Source organism: Rhinopithecus bieti, unplaced genomic scaffold, assembly GCF_001698545.2.
Source record: "Rhinopithecus bieti isolate Rb0 unplaced genomic scaffold, ASM169854v2 scaffold_3527, whole genome shotgun sequence".
Lineage (NCBI taxonomy): Eukaryota > Metazoa > Chordata > Mammalia > Primates > Cercopithecidae > Rhinopithecus > Rhinopithecus bieti.
Window position 1 is genome coordinate 3762333 of NW_016804488.1, and position 15313 is coordinate 3777645.

Here is a 15313-nt window from a genome sequence, read left to right on the forward strand (position 1 = left end):
GGCTGGCTTCTCCGGACACCTGTCCCTGCCAGGGCGGCCTGTGCCTGTTCCTCTGCAAACCCTCCCTCCCTGCCCTGGCTCTCAGGCTTCTATGACAGGCTCAAAGTCCATGTGGATCAACTGTCCCCGTGGACTGACAGATGTTTTGCCACATAAAGTGTACATAAACTCACATTCTAAAGAAACAGCCATGTGTGATTTCCATTACACCACTGAATTTATAACAAAAGTTACAGCCAGATGTGATCCTGTGGGTTGATGTTTCCCTACCATTTATTTTTCAATTCACAATTCCTTTCACAGTAATATACAACTTTAAAAGCCCCCTAGGATTAACATAATATTTAATAATATTCATTACACAGAAAGGCAAATTTTCATGTTTTAAAGTAATTAGTGACACACGCTGCTAAAACATTTTAATTTTGTAAGAAACAATCACATGTGGGCAAATTAATTACAAAACAATAAATTGTTTCATCTTCTGCATGGACACTAAATACATAGTAAAATATAGATTGAAATCTAACTGTCTTATAGGCAAAAGCTGCTGTCATTAACTTAATTTCTGACTTTTTAGTTTTGCTTTAAAGAGCAACGGATTTCCAGGTGCAGTGGCTCAAACCCATGATCCCAACATTTTGGGAGGCCGAGGCAGGTAGATCACCTGAGGTCAGGAGTTTGAGACCATCCTGACCAACATGGTGAAACCGCATCTCTACTAAAAATACAAAATTAGCTGGGCATGGTGGTGCGTTCCTGTAATCCCAGCTATTCAAGAGGCTGAGGCAGAAGAATCGCTTGAACCCGGGAGGCAGAGGTTGCGGTGAGCCGAGATTGGACCATTGCACTCCAGCCTGGGCAACAAGAGCGAGACTCCATCTCAAAACAAAACAAAAAAAAGATCAACTGATTGTTATTTTAAATGACAAAGTGAGAAATGGCTTTTCTGGCTGCTGCTTGCAAGTACTTCTACACAAATAACATGGCATGTGCAAGGGCTGACTCTGTTTCCCACAAATGGAGGGAAGGAAAGGGCTCCAGGACACAAGCACCCACACGTAGTTTTTTCCGACATGTTTTTTCAGTGCTACGGACACCGAGATCAAGAAACCTAACATTTTTATTAAGATAACCCAATTCATGGTTTGGAGGAGTTGCCCTTGGGAGGAGTCCCAAGGCAAATTTGCAAAATGAATCCCATCTTTGCAAGCCCTATTAACTTACATTTCGACATCAATGCCCCTCTGCTTCTTAATAACATATGATTACAAATGAAAACCATATAAAATTGTATCATGGCCAGGATTTCCACAGGGCTTTGCGATAAACCCAAAAGGTATCAAAGATACCCTCCCAATTTTTAGAAATCTCCACTCACCACCACTCTCCCACCACATAAATACAGAGGCCACACAAAGGCCCGTGCTGGAAGAAAAACCTCGAACAAAATAAGTATCTCATTTACTTTGATTTTCAGTAAATAAAATCTGAAGCCCTTGTTATTTCTACATTTTCACAACGCCAAACCTGGGACCCTTTCCCAACCCCCTGCTGTGAAAACCTTCATGAGAGATTTTCCTCTATTCAGGCATGCACTCTGGCCTGAGGAGCACCAGGCCCTCTGAAGCACACAGATGAGCCAGAACAAAACCAGCGCGGGGCCTGACTCACAACCACCTGCACTGGTGAGCAGGGGCTCAAGAGAACCTCCACAGCACAGCCCCATTCCACAAAGACTTGAGACCTCTACTTCCGATTTCGTACATTCATTGATTTGTATTTTTTATACATATATATATAACTAGTATATTGAGAGTATATTATACATGTTACTAGTATATTGAGAACACTACAGACACTACACACAAAAAAAGAACTTTGCTTTTTTGTCATTGTTTGTTTGTTTTTGAGACAGGGTTGCATTCTGTCACCCAGCGTGGAGTACAGTAGTGTGATCTCGGCTCACTGCAGCCTCCACCTCCAGGGTTCAAGTGATTCTCATGCCTCAGCCTCCAAGCAGCTGGGATTACAGGCACCTGCCACATGCCCAGCTAAGTTTTGTATTTTTAGTAGAGGCGGGGTTTCACCATGTTGCTCAGGTTGGTCTCGAACTCCTGACCACAAGTGATCTGCCTGCCTCGGCCTCCCAAAGTGCTGGGATTACAGGTGTGAGCCACCACACCCGACCACAAAAAGAACTTTGGAAAGAATACAATAAATATTGTCTTCCCAAATTTATTCATTTCCTCCTTATCCCAAATGGATCACGAAGCACACATGGGGGCCCATACCTCCACTTTGGAGATCACAACTCTAATACCTCATCAAGTGGAAGATCCCTGCCCTGGTATCTGGTATTGGTGGTAGAGATGAGGACTGGACAGCCTTTCTCCCTCCTACCCTGCAGGCGCTGTGTCCGCTGTGGGTGTCCTCAGTTCCACGTGCCATCTGGGGCACTGTTCTTGCCCACTCTCAATAAAGAAACCTCTTCCTCAGCACTCCAGGAAGGCAAATACGTAACCAGGAATTTTATTACGAATGAGTGCTACAACAGATCCAGGACTGGGAGAGAGCATCGTCAATACTCCCAGTCATTTGTCTAAAAGGAAAATGCAATCAATGCACCCTGTACCATGGTAACCCTTCACTGTGGGAAAAATTGCCTCTGCCAAAGTTCTGCCCTCTGGACCCTCAAGCTCCTACACTAACAGCCTCACCATCCACCCCCTGGACACTTCCACCCACTGGACACTTAATTCCTCCTCAAAAAGTCTTTCCTACCACCCTTCCTGTGATGCTGATGAACGCTGAGCAGAAGCGTTACTAAGCATTCACTCTGTGAGAGGCAGTGTTAGATATGTTTAAGGCATGTGATCTTCACAGCCCTGTGAAGCAGGTGGATCATAGAGTAATTCCCTTTTGCAGATGTGGAAATAAGAACACAGGTTTCTTAATCAGGCTCCCCAGCTGGGCGCGGTGGGTCGTGCCTGTAATCCCAGCATTTTCGGAGGCCGAGGCAGGTGGATCACAAGGTCAGGAGTTTAGGACCAGCCTGGCCAATATGGTGAAATCCCGCCTTGACTAAAAATACAAAAATTAGCCGGGCGTGGTAGAAGGTTCCTGTAGTCCCAGCTACCCAGGAGGCTGAGGCAGGAGAATCACTTGAACCTGGGAGGCTGAGGTTGCAGTGAGCCAAGATCACGCCACTGTACTCCAGCCTGGGCAACAGAGTGAGACTCTGTCTCAAAAAAAAAAAAAAAAAAAAACTCAGGCTCCTCAGAAGACACAGTTGGAGCTGGAGTAGCTGTGCCAGCCCTTTAAAATGGAGTGCACCCCAGGGAAGTGAGGGTGATGGAGGGAGGCCAGCCAGAAGGCACCAGCACCCAGCCACCCGCTGCAGCAGGCTCTGTATAGCCGCTGTGTCCCCACACACTCCTGGGGTGGGGAGTGCTTCTGCGTCCAAATTGCAGTCTCCCACCAAGCCTCAGAATTGCTGGATCAAAACTGCAGGGAAGGAAGGATAGGTACAAAAGCCCATGTGTTGGGAATCTATTCCTTACAATGGCAGGGCAGAAGTGGCTCAAACATTCTTCCTTTAGAGGCCTGGCTGAATAAGCCAGGATGCAGCCACACAGGGGACAGAAAACTGCATGGCAGTGGGGTCCTAAGTCACATCATGCATCAGTGACCTAGGAAAGAAGGAGATGGGAGGCCAGCACTTGTCATGCCGTGCTGCTGGTGAGCGACACAGGGCCTAGACACAGCTGCCACGCAACGTCTCTCACCTCCAGAGTCGAGCACTAGGCAGGTCTGCGTGGTGCATCAGCAGGATGTGGGGGGCAGAGGTGTGCTCAGGAGCGTGGGCTCCATGTCACAGCCCTGCCCCTGCTCCGGCCACTGCTCTCCTTGCCAGTGGCTGCTTCCAGGTAAACACACAAGATACACTCGGATTAAACCACAGGACAGCAAAAGCCACAGCCACTTGGTTTCACCATAAGGACCCTTTACTTTGTGAAGGCCAGAGTGAAGAGAGGGAAACTGCTTTTCTAGAGGTTCGTTATAGATCCTTTCTATTAGTTTGCTCAGCCTCAATTGGAAAATGGATGTTCACAGTTACACCAATGCTCCCCATCCAAGAATCCCTGGTCAAGAGACAAGAGGTGCTCTGTCTCCCTGACTGAGGACGTGGCAGGAGAAAGCACCAAAGAAAATCCTGAGCCTGCTGGCGGCCGTACTGACACAGCAAATAACACCCCCACCTGTGCACAGTCTCTCCTTCCCTCTAGCTGAACTTCATCAAGTCAGCAAGTTAAGAAAATACAGAGGCTCTGAAAAGTTCCCAACGGACATGTTTTCATCTGCAGTCTATTATATGCCCTGAAATGGACTCGGGTTCTAAAGCACCTGTGTTGTTGCACGAGCACTTTTGCCAGATATAACCTGTGACAGGAGCTGAATCTGGACACCTGTCTGAGCACACAGGGCTTGGCTGGAGCAAAATAAAATGCACCCTTTTTAGAAGGGAATAGAAGATGTTTACTCTAGAAAGATTTCTTTCTACAGCCCAAATATAGCAAAACTCAGAGCCAAGACTGGCTCTGAGGTGCTGAATAGTGGTAGTTCCGTTCAAGAAAGATTTCAAAACAAGATCTCCTCCAAAGACGCAAATTCTTGGTTAGAGTCCTGAATTTCCTCAATATGCTCATTCATTCACATATTTATGATGTGCCTACTACGCGCCAGGCAGTGTTCTCAGGAGCCTCGTGGGGAAGAGAGGGTAAGGGAATGTAGGGTGAATTTTGGCAGAAGACAAAAACATCCGGCTTCTTTACACTTAAATCATTTTTAAAAGAGACAATGCTTTTCACTGGATAAACAGATAATGCAAATACAAATATTCCTGGGAGAGATAACATAAATTTAATCACCATCATCAGATACTACCTTGAGATTGGAGTTTAAAGGCAGAATATTTCTAGAGAAAACAGAGGTGCTAAAAGGGGAAATAATAAATATGGAAACTAAAGTTATGCAAAAAGAGTTCTGAAAGACCCAAAGGTCTTTTTTTGTCAAAATTGACTTGATGGTAATTTACTCAATAATTACTATGTGCCTAAAATACACTTAATTATTCGACTTAAAAAAAAACAAAACCAAAAAAAAAAAAAACCAAGAAATCAGATTTTAGAAATCTACAAGTATGTATGTTTGTTCCCAGCACACAGTACTGAAATATTAACTTATTTTTGTTCAATTTAATTATTCCTATACAGACAGTAGGGGGCCCATGAGCTAAGGAGTGTGGACAAGCCAGTCTTTCTCCTCCGCATCAACCTAAATCCTCTTTATCCTTTAGGGTCTGCACAGGCCCTGCTACTCCCAGGAATGCTTGGGACGGGCCGCCAGGCCTGGTGCATCTCCATGCTGGGGAGTCTGTGCACTGTTTCACCAGCCTCAGTGCGTGTCAGCTATCCATGGCTGCTTCCTCCATATAACAGCAGGGTTGAGGCATCACCAGAGACACAGGGACCGCAAAGCTGAAAATATCTGCTGACTCCTGACCCACAGGATAAAGCAGGAAAGTTTGCAGGGCACACCATACTCTCCTGAACCTGAACCTAGATTGGCTCCTGCTCAATGTACCACTTCATCCCATGCTTTCCTCATTGCTCTTTGTAAACCCACTGGCTGGTTCTTGGAGCTGGTGGGCTACTCCTTAGTAAGCCCCATCACTTCTGTTCTCACCAGTTTGGGGATATTCTCACTAGGAGGCAACTGCATTATCCCCAAACTGCTTATGTCAGTCATGGTTAACTGCTTTAATCCCACTAGTAATGGGTGCACAGAAAAAGCACAGCATGAGTCTCATGAAACCTACATTAAATATTTAAGAAAAACAAAGGTGAGTTGCTTTAAAAAATGAGTAAATCGATAAAAGTTTACTTAGGTGATGGAGAGGAAACTGAAAAAGACTGAGGAGGGGGGGAAAAAATCATCAGTTCCAGGATTCTGTACTCAGATTTTAATTACAATTATTTGTATGCTCTTCGTCGGCTTTAAAGAAACTGAAACCGGTCAGACACAGTGGCTCACACCTGTAATCCCAACACTTTGGGAGACCGAGGCAGGAGGATCACTTGAGGTTAGGAGTTCTAGACCAGCCTGGCCAACATGGTGAAACTCCATCTCTACGAAAAATACAAAAATTATGGGCATGGTAGCATATGCCTGTAATCCCAGCTACTCGGGAGGCTGAGGCAGGAGAATCGCTTGAACCCAGGAGGCAGAGGCTGCATTGAGCCGAGATCGTGTCACTGCACTCCAGTCTGCGTGACACAGCAAGACTCTGTCTCAAAATAAATAAACAAACAAACAAACAAACAAACTGAAACAATGGATTCTGGACATGGCCCTCTATCAAAAGGTTGCTCAATACATGTAAATGCATATTTTTAAAGCATTTAACGTTTTAAACTCACTCATTTAACTAAGTGAGCAATCCTCAGTGCCAATCAGGGCACATAAATGGTTTCTACCATTGCAAGTGTCAGTTCCCTCTGCTCCCTGTTGTTTCATGCAAGTACACCCCACTCAAAGTATGATTTTTTTTTCCAGTAGGCTGGATTTTATCCCCATTTTGCAGATTATAATACTGAGTTTGGGTTTTAGTAACTTGGCAAGGTCTCTCAACTCATAGTGTATATTTCACCCCAGGCAGTCTGATTCCAAGAGGCAATCCTCATCAACTACTCTATTATTCTCACTCCAGGGAAGCCAGAACTACAAAACAGTTAAAATTAGAAGAATCGTCAATATTTATCTCCCTATTTAACACTCCATCGTGGGCAATGCAAGAAAAAAATCATTTAAATTTGGAGCTTTAAAAAGGAAAATTCAGAACATTGGGAAAATGCACACTCAGGAAAGAAACTAATCCACGGCTCTTCAAGTTCCAATCTAGATCTGAAAATAACAGTGAAATTGTGCTTGGACCTCTAAAACACTCAAAGAGGCAAAGGGCTGCACAAACTGGACACACAGGGCCTGAGGCATTTCTTCAAATGATGTTTTTCTGGCATTTCCACACCAACGCCTGTACTTTGGGAGTCTCCCCATGTCTGAATTAAAGCCCAAGGGAAGCCAGTGGGCTAAGACATGTAATTCACGATTCTAGGGTCACAATTCTGCTCTTATCTGCAGGTAAAGACAATTGAATAGTATAGAGGTCCAGTCATTTCTCCCCCTCTTTACGTCTGAGTTTTAATCTATGGAACACAATACCAACAACAACAACAAAAACATCATTCTCTTCTTTAGGAATAAAAGTCAAATAATAGGCCATTGAAAAGTTACCTCAAAGCCAGGCGTGGTGGCTCATGCCTGTAATCCCAGCACTTTGGGAGGCCAAGGTGAGAGGATCACTTGAGTTCGGGATCAGCCTGGACAATATGGTAAAACCCCGTCTCTGCTAAAAATACAAAAATCAGCCGGGCATGGTAGTATGCGCCTGTAATCCCAGCAACTTGGGAGGCTGAGGCAGGAGAATCACTTGAACCCAGAGGCAGAGAGGTTGCAGTTGCAGTGAGCTGAGATCGTGCCACTGCACTCCAGCCTGGGCAACAGAACAAGACTCCATTTCCAAAAAAAAAAAAAAAAAAAAGGAAAGAAAGTTATCTCAAAATACGAAGCTGCATACTTTGTGAATTTTTAATGTATATTCTAGCTTGTTACAAAGGTACGTGGGGCAAACATCAGCTACCACTATCTAAAATTCCTCATTTACCAAAAACAAACAAACAAACAAAAAAACAAACCCATATCTGCAGTGACATTCCTAAGGAAATCATCACTGACATCACGGAATGAAGGCTTGAAGCTGACTTACCTTGTGACACTTGCTTCTGCTGTTAGACTGAAAATTCACCCTCAATGATCAGCTCTTGCCTATCTGAGTGACTGGGCAGCTACATCTGCAGCATATTTATAGCAGCTGGATCTATCTGGCATTTAAAACTCAAGAATCTAAAAATGAATGACAAGTTCTACCAGAGAGACAAACTAATTTTACCTATTTGAAAATAGCTAACTTGCCTAAATTGTTCAATAATTAAATACAATTCCCAAAATACTTAAACACTTCAGTGTTTTGGGAATGCCAACACCTCATAAAACCTATTTTAGGTGTTGTGTTTTGAAGTGTCATCAAACTGCCACAGTCCATGTACCCGGTGCTGTTTTCTCTGGTGACACCAACTCCCCTTGTAGCAGTTGGGTCCCCCTCATCCATCAAATGCGATCTTCCTCAGTCATCTGTTCTGGGCTCTCCTCCCTTCCCTGTAATGCTCTCCTTAGACCACAGAACATCGTAGCCTCAAATACTAGCATGCTCAGTTCCCCTCAGTCCATGCCTTGAGCGAGGCCCTCACACCCCTTCCCCAGCACAGGACCTGCAGCTGCCAGCCATGCATCACACGGGCCACCTCCCGTTTCACTCCCTGCACTGTGCACACACAGCACTTCAAACTCACAGCCAGCCTTGCTGAAACGCCTTCCCTCCCAAACACACTGCACACGACCCTCCCTGCTCGCAGGAGAAGAGCACCCTGTCCGTTGTCCCCCAGTGCTGACTGTATCACTGCCAGAATCTTGAATGCATCCTCCTGGGCATGGTCCTGCGGCAGCTGTAGGTGAGCTCCCCTTTATCTGTTTGCTCCGTCTCCACAACAGGCTCCTGACTGCGTTCCACTTCTTAGTCTTCGCTTTCAAACAAACCAGCCAAGCTGACCACTCATTATCCATGAAAGAAGGAAAGAATTGTACCACACAGAGTGGATGTCTGGCGCTGGGCAGAGAAGACCACTTTTTCATAGATGCAGTGACTTTACTATGGAAGGCTGAGCCTCAGGAGCTCAGCTGAAATACTCTAGCCCATCATTAAGCACACTTTTGTGTGTAGGCTCAAAATGTCCTTTCCTATTTGTGCAGTGGAGGATTTTCATTCAACAAATGACTTTCACATGAAAACTCCAAGTTCAGGGATGCCATGCCTTGTACAACAGATGTATTCTAGAAAACACCAGTGTAAGTGTTAATTTTTGCAAACCAGTCATGTTTTAAAATATAAGATAGAAGATCAGCATTTGGGAATCCGAGATCTTTTCAGGGATTTCTGAGATACTTTCAGTAAAAAGAATTCTCTGATAGCAATCATTTGACCTGATTTTTAGGTCTGCATTTTTACGTACATGGCTCTGTCTAAAGTGGGAAACACTAAAATCAACAAATGAAAATACAAATCATCTGGCCGTGCATTTCAACTCTTCGCAGCCTGAATCCCCATCTTCCAGGGAGACAGCAGTGAGAAGCAACAAAGACAGGGCTGAAGAGGACAGCAGAGGCTCAAGACAGGTGAGGGACGCACACGGAGCAGTTCCATGTTCGTTCTGCTCTGCACATAAGAGAAAGGGGTCACCCCTGCAGGCTGGAGGGGAGAAGCCCAAGGGCTGGCTGCGGAGGGGCCAGCTGCACAGTATCCAGGCTGCCCTCCTGCAAAGGACCCGAGGGAGAGGCAAGAACAAGGCTGAATCTGTATTCAAGTTTTGAGACACAAGTCCCCTCCATCCTCCTGCTTTTTTTTCCCCCTGCCAGTAATGCAAGGTTCAGCACTCCCTTTTTACAATTAGGATTTGTTTTTGATTGCTGGGAAACCACTGCCTCCAGTTCTGTCTGACAGGGCCTGGCTGTTCTGAGGTCCCAGCTCCCCAGCCATGTGTGGTCACCGCAGCCCATGCAGAGCAGGTCTGGGGGGGAATTCTCCCCTGGATCTCCCTCAAGGCGCCCCCAGCAACAGTGCACTCCAGCTCCATCTGCCGCCACGACCACTGCCACTGGTATCAGCTGCCACCAGCCGCCACCAACCACCACCAGCCACCACCAGCCACCAAAAGCCGTGAGTGTTCTGTGAGCTCTGCACACAGCCCACCCAGCAGGCCTGTCCCAAGGAAGGTGAAAACACAGAGCCCAGAAGGCTGGCGATTCCACCTTCCCCTCACGGTGGAAAATCAAGGCCCCTGTCTCCACGCTGCTTGGTGAGAATGTTTCCACAGCCTGACTAGAGGCTGTAGGGCCTCTCTCTCCCCTACTTTTTTCTTTTCCTCTGACCTGCTCTGCTAGGGTTTTGTGAGGTTGTCTGTTTTAATAAAGCAGCCCTTATCTTCCTTATATTTACTCTTCAATGGAAATGAGCCTCCTCCTTTTTCCCACAAACGTCCTTTGGCTTTTCCAAATGATAAACATTGTGGGAAGAATTGTTTGAAGAAATAAATATCAAGCTCATAAATGAAGATGGGCACTTAGGCTCTGGGACCATGCAACTTCTGTTTACAATAACACAGGAATTCTAAGGAACCCATTTTAATTGGCATTCACAGATCTGGGCTGGGTGACAGCACTCATGCACAGCACAGTTTGAAGCTGTTCTCAGACATTCCTTAATCCATGAGTAACTGTTCCAGGGAGGCTGGGGACTGTCGTGGCAATAAAAAGCGGCAGCACCAAGAACTGTGAACGTTGGTTCTGCTGTGGCTTCCTGGGAGTCCTGCCCTGGGGTTCCTTCCTTTTGGGAAAGGCGAATGGGACCTGAACTTCTAGGAAAGGGGTCACCCTGTGGAAGCTCCTCAGGCTAGGGACAGGCCATACCCAGGGACTGCATGCAGATGGTCTTGCCTGCCACAGGCCCTATCTACTGTGGGCTTTCCTGCTTTTCAGGCTTTTCCTTCCCCTCTTGCTAACACCAGTTCTTGTCATTTATCGTTCAAACCTTCCACAAGCTTTAAGGAACACCTCCAACCCACCAGGGACTGCGCAAGGTGTGGGAGATGAAAGGAGACACAGACACAAGCCACTCTCCACAGTAAACACTGCCAGGGCTGAGCTGGGGTGGGCTGGGAGCTGCAGCTGTGTAGGACAAAGGGGAGATGTGAGCAGGCCTTGCAGAGTGAGCAGGCAGGTAAGAAGGAAGACACCTCTAGGAGATGGGAAGAAAACCCAACGGCATTCTGGAAAGCTTGACGCTGGTATTGGCTGGCCCTTAAGGGTGCCTGGGGCCAGAAAGTGAAGGGTTCAGAGGTGGCTTTTACCATACAAGGGAGAGGAGTCAGCTGAGGATCATAAGATTTGACCAGATAAGAGCTGTGAAATGTAGGAGAGGGCACCACAGAAGAGGAGATGCATCTGGGAGCAGCGAACACACAGATGGTGAGGGCCAGGAGACAATGATACAGCCCTCCTGTCCTCACACCAGCCCCACTGAGGCCCCATCATCAACCTCTGCCAAAGCAGCACCTGGAGGGCAGGATCACAGGCCAGTCATCCTTCCCAGAGCCAGGCCGGGGACACTCATTGCCAAGGCACCGGACAAGGCCTTCTCTGTTTCCGTGACGGCCACACATGCGCAGGGACCCAAGCCAATGACCAACTAAGTGAAAATGGGCTAGGCTGCTCTCACAGAAGCCTGAGGGCGAGTTCATGAATACGTGTGCCTTGCTCTGAGAGAGAATATATGTGTGCACATCTGTGTGTGTGTGCGTGCACAAGTGTAAACACACACATGTGCTTGCGAGGGAAGGAGACAGAGAATAGAGCAAACACACCTGTTAACATCTGTGGCATCTAGATGAAGACGATGTGGGAATTTTTCATTATTCCAAAATAAAAAGTTAAAAAATATATCTTTAAAAACTGAAGACAGGACTGTTGAGCACACAGTGATGATGGGGTAATTTCTCTCTGATACTTCAGCTCAAATGCAGCAAGAGTCAGTGCCCTCGTCCCGCCCACCCGACTTTGGGCTAATTCATGGTGTGTATATTAAACACTAACAAATAGCAAGTTGGACGGAGGGCTAGAGGCAGGGATGGACAGGGTGCTAGAGAGATACAATGGCGGAACACCCTGCGCATTGCAGTTTCTACACTGCCAAATGGAGGTGGTAACAATGCTGCCCCTACAGTGTTGCTACAGGGATCCAGCACGGCAGGGCACTGTGAGAGCAGGGGACACACAGCTAGGTAAGAACACTCAAGAGACACAGCAGATGGGCAGACAGGTAATGCCATTTGTAGCCCAGGCTCTCTAAATACTTTCTCTGAACACCCAGCAATATTCCCAAGCTGGCTCTGAGGAACTAGGAAGTAAGAGAGGATATATCTGTCAACATCACGGGGCAGATTCATTTCGCTATTTACTGTTCTCTGTGCCTGCGTGAAGCACAACAGAGAGACACATCAAATCAGCAGCTGGCCTCTGGGGACGTCTCAACTACAATCATATCTCTGAATCATATCTCTAAACTAAAAACATAGTGGCCAGCCTTGGGTGCCAGCTCTGCAAATACTAGAACTCAATACCCATATCAAATGATAAATAAATTTAGAAGCTCCACACTCACAGAGACTCCCACACACATACACACCAAACAGGGTGAATCTGATCCGGAGATTAGCTGAATTGAGAAGCCGTCCTGAGGAAGAGTATGCTCAGTGAGAGCCCAGAGCCAGGTGGACAAGGCACCCTCAACTACGATCACGCAGGCCCCTCCTCCCAGCTGCCTGGGGAGACAAGCATGCTATATTTAGACAGGTTCTTTTTTTTTCTTTTCCTTTTTTTTTTTTTTTTTTTTTTTTGAGACAGAGTCTCACTCTGTCGCCAGGCTGGAGTGCAATAGCATGATCTCAGCTCACTGCAACCTCTGCCTCCCGCGTTCTAAGCAATTCTCCTGCCTCAGCCTCCCGAGTAGCTGGGATTACAGGCATGCACCACCATGCCTAGCTACTTTTGTATTTTTAGTAGAGCTGGGGTTTCACCATGTTGGCCAGGCTGGTCTCGAACTCCTGACCTCAGGTGAGCCGCCCGCCTTAGCCTCCCAAAATGCTAGGATTACAGGCGCGAGCCACCGCACCCGGCCTAGACAGGTTCTTGACTCAAGTCTCCAAATCCAGACAGTGATAGACCAGCCCCTCCATGTGCCCTTCTACCAAAAGCAAAAATAACAACAAACTTTTTAACAATATGAAAATGACACCGATCATCTAGAGCACAGGAAAATTAAAATCCCCCAACATGCAGCATCTGCTTTTCGGACGATTTCAATTTGGAGATAACTGTCAATTACAGGAACAGCAAAACTACAAAACACACCCAGCACGATGCACATTATGACTAACCACAGCACCCACGCAGCAGGCAGCAGGCGGCTGGGGAAATGCTTTTCTCCCAAGACACTTGTGGTCCTGTAAGGAGTGATACAGCTGTTGTCATACTCAAATTACCATCAGGGCCTGCCCTGTGTACTAGTCCCGCACGGACAGTGACTAATCCTAAGGCTTGGCTTTCTAAAAACCCAGTGATATACAGAGAGGCTGCCTGACAAATGTATGGGAAAGGCGTGGCACACATTTTAAATTCATCATGAAGTTTCAACATCTTTCAAAGTAGCTACTAAATCCCTGGTCATAAGGGATATAATCCCAAAAATGTATGGAAGAAGCTAATTAAGAGCCATGCCTAACTACTAAAGAGTAAAGGGAATGGGTGGCATTTACTCCATGTACTTCCAACATGCATTATACTTTCTTTGATACTTCTGTTTCCTCTTTGTTATTAAATAAATCACCTGAAATTTTCAACTACATTCACCAGGTTCTCTAATTATTTTAATATGAAATCACTGGCACATTTTTCTAAAACAGACTTTTTTCTTTCAGCAGTTTTAAAGTTCACAGCAAAGTTGAGAGGGAGGTGCAGAGATTGCCCATATTCCCTCTGACCTTACACATGCAGAGCCTCCCCTACAACCCACACCCCACCAGACTGGCACATCTGTTGCCGCTGATGAACCTCCGTGGACACATCATTATCACCCAGAGTCCACAACCTACATTAAGGTTCACCTGTTGTGTCGCACATTCTGTGGGCTAGGACAAATGTACAACGACATGTATCCATTATGGTATCACACAGAGTATTTTCATTTCCCTAAAATCTTCTGTTCCCGCCCTTTCCCCCTCCCGACCCCTGGCAACAGCAAACACTGATCTTATCTTGCCTATTCCAGAATGTCACAGAGTTGAAATCATACAGCATGTAGCCTTTTCAGATTGGCTTCTTTCACTTGATAATATGTATTTAAGGTTTTTCCATGTCTTTCTATTGCTTGATGGCTCCTTTCTTTTTAGCATTAAATAACATTCCATTGCCTGAATATAACAGGCACATCGATTTTATAAGAAAAATCATTTAGATGGAATAACATATTGTGCCCTCTCTCCCCAACACAGAGCAGCAAAAAAAATCTGGCCAGAATGCAAGGAACAGCTATTTGATGACTCTGAGAAGTTGGGACTAGAGACCAGAATTCGAAGTACCACCAAACCAGCGCTCAGTTTAAGATTTTTTTTCCCAATCCTGGATTCAATGCAGCCTGAAGCCTGGGCAGTGGGCAATGGCTTGGACAGAGAGTGCTACAAGAGAAACCCTCTAGTGCTAAAAAGAAGGAAATGGGTCCCCTAATGTTTAATGAGGAGGGAGAATTCTCTCTATGCTCATCTCCCTGCTCCTATGAGCCCCAGTCCACAAGCAGTTCTGAGGTGGCAGAGTGCGTGACAGTAACAGTGGTAGCACAGGGACTCGCAAACACAAAAAGAGGAAAACTCTTCTCTCGGATCAGAGGAGCTGTGGTCCCAAGAAGGTGGACTAAATTCCACTGCTTTTTTCTCCTTTCTCTCTTCTGCTGCTGCTTTGCCCCATATGTGGGTGCAGTCACAGGATATATGCAGCAAAGCAGGGAAAATAAAGCCTAGTTTTCTGGCTGGAGCACAAAAAGGAAAGGGAAGTAGAAACCACTGAGACACTTTGGAGAGGGAGGAACAACACAAAGTCATTTGTGAACTCCTGGGTGCATCCCCAAACTGCACATGTATGGATCTGACCCTTGGTGGCTTTAAGAACTGAACAGACCACCACCCCACATCCCAGACTGGCCACTGGTAGCACAAACATGAGAAGATCTGAATAACACTGTACAGACTTTTCAAACTTACCTACCATTGAAATGACAAGCACAAAGGGCTCAGAAGAAATTTAAACATGAACCCAACTAGGTCAATTGCCAGATCTAAAAAATATGTATGTCAACATTCTCCATAAGTTTTAAGTAAGAGCCAGAGTATCATAATGAAATAGTCAAAATGTCTAGGAAATAATATAATAATAATTCATCATATAAAGAACCAGGAAAATTTCAACTCCTTGG

The 15313-nt window shown here is 45.9% G+C and overlaps 1 protein-coding gene across 6 annotated transcripts in view; it reads right to left on the bottom strand.

The window, feature by feature from the left end:
• COBL (cordon-bleu WH2 repeat protein) overlaps nt 1-15313 on the bottom strand; it is a 294288-nt gene that overhangs the window by 257872 nt on the left and 21103 nt on the right. For 4 of the 6 annotated variants that reach the window (XM_017868609.1, XM_017868607.1, XM_017868608.1 and 1 more), the window contains exon 1: nt 7889-7945. The exons of 1 other annotated variant lie outside the window; for it this stretch is intronic. The gene's annotated coding sequence lies outside the window, so the exon portion shown is untranslated. Of the gene's footprint in view, nt 1-7888; nt 7946-12475; nt 12602-15313 lie in introns of those variants that run through there. One more of the 6 variants, XM_017868606.1, reaches the window with a different exon arrangement.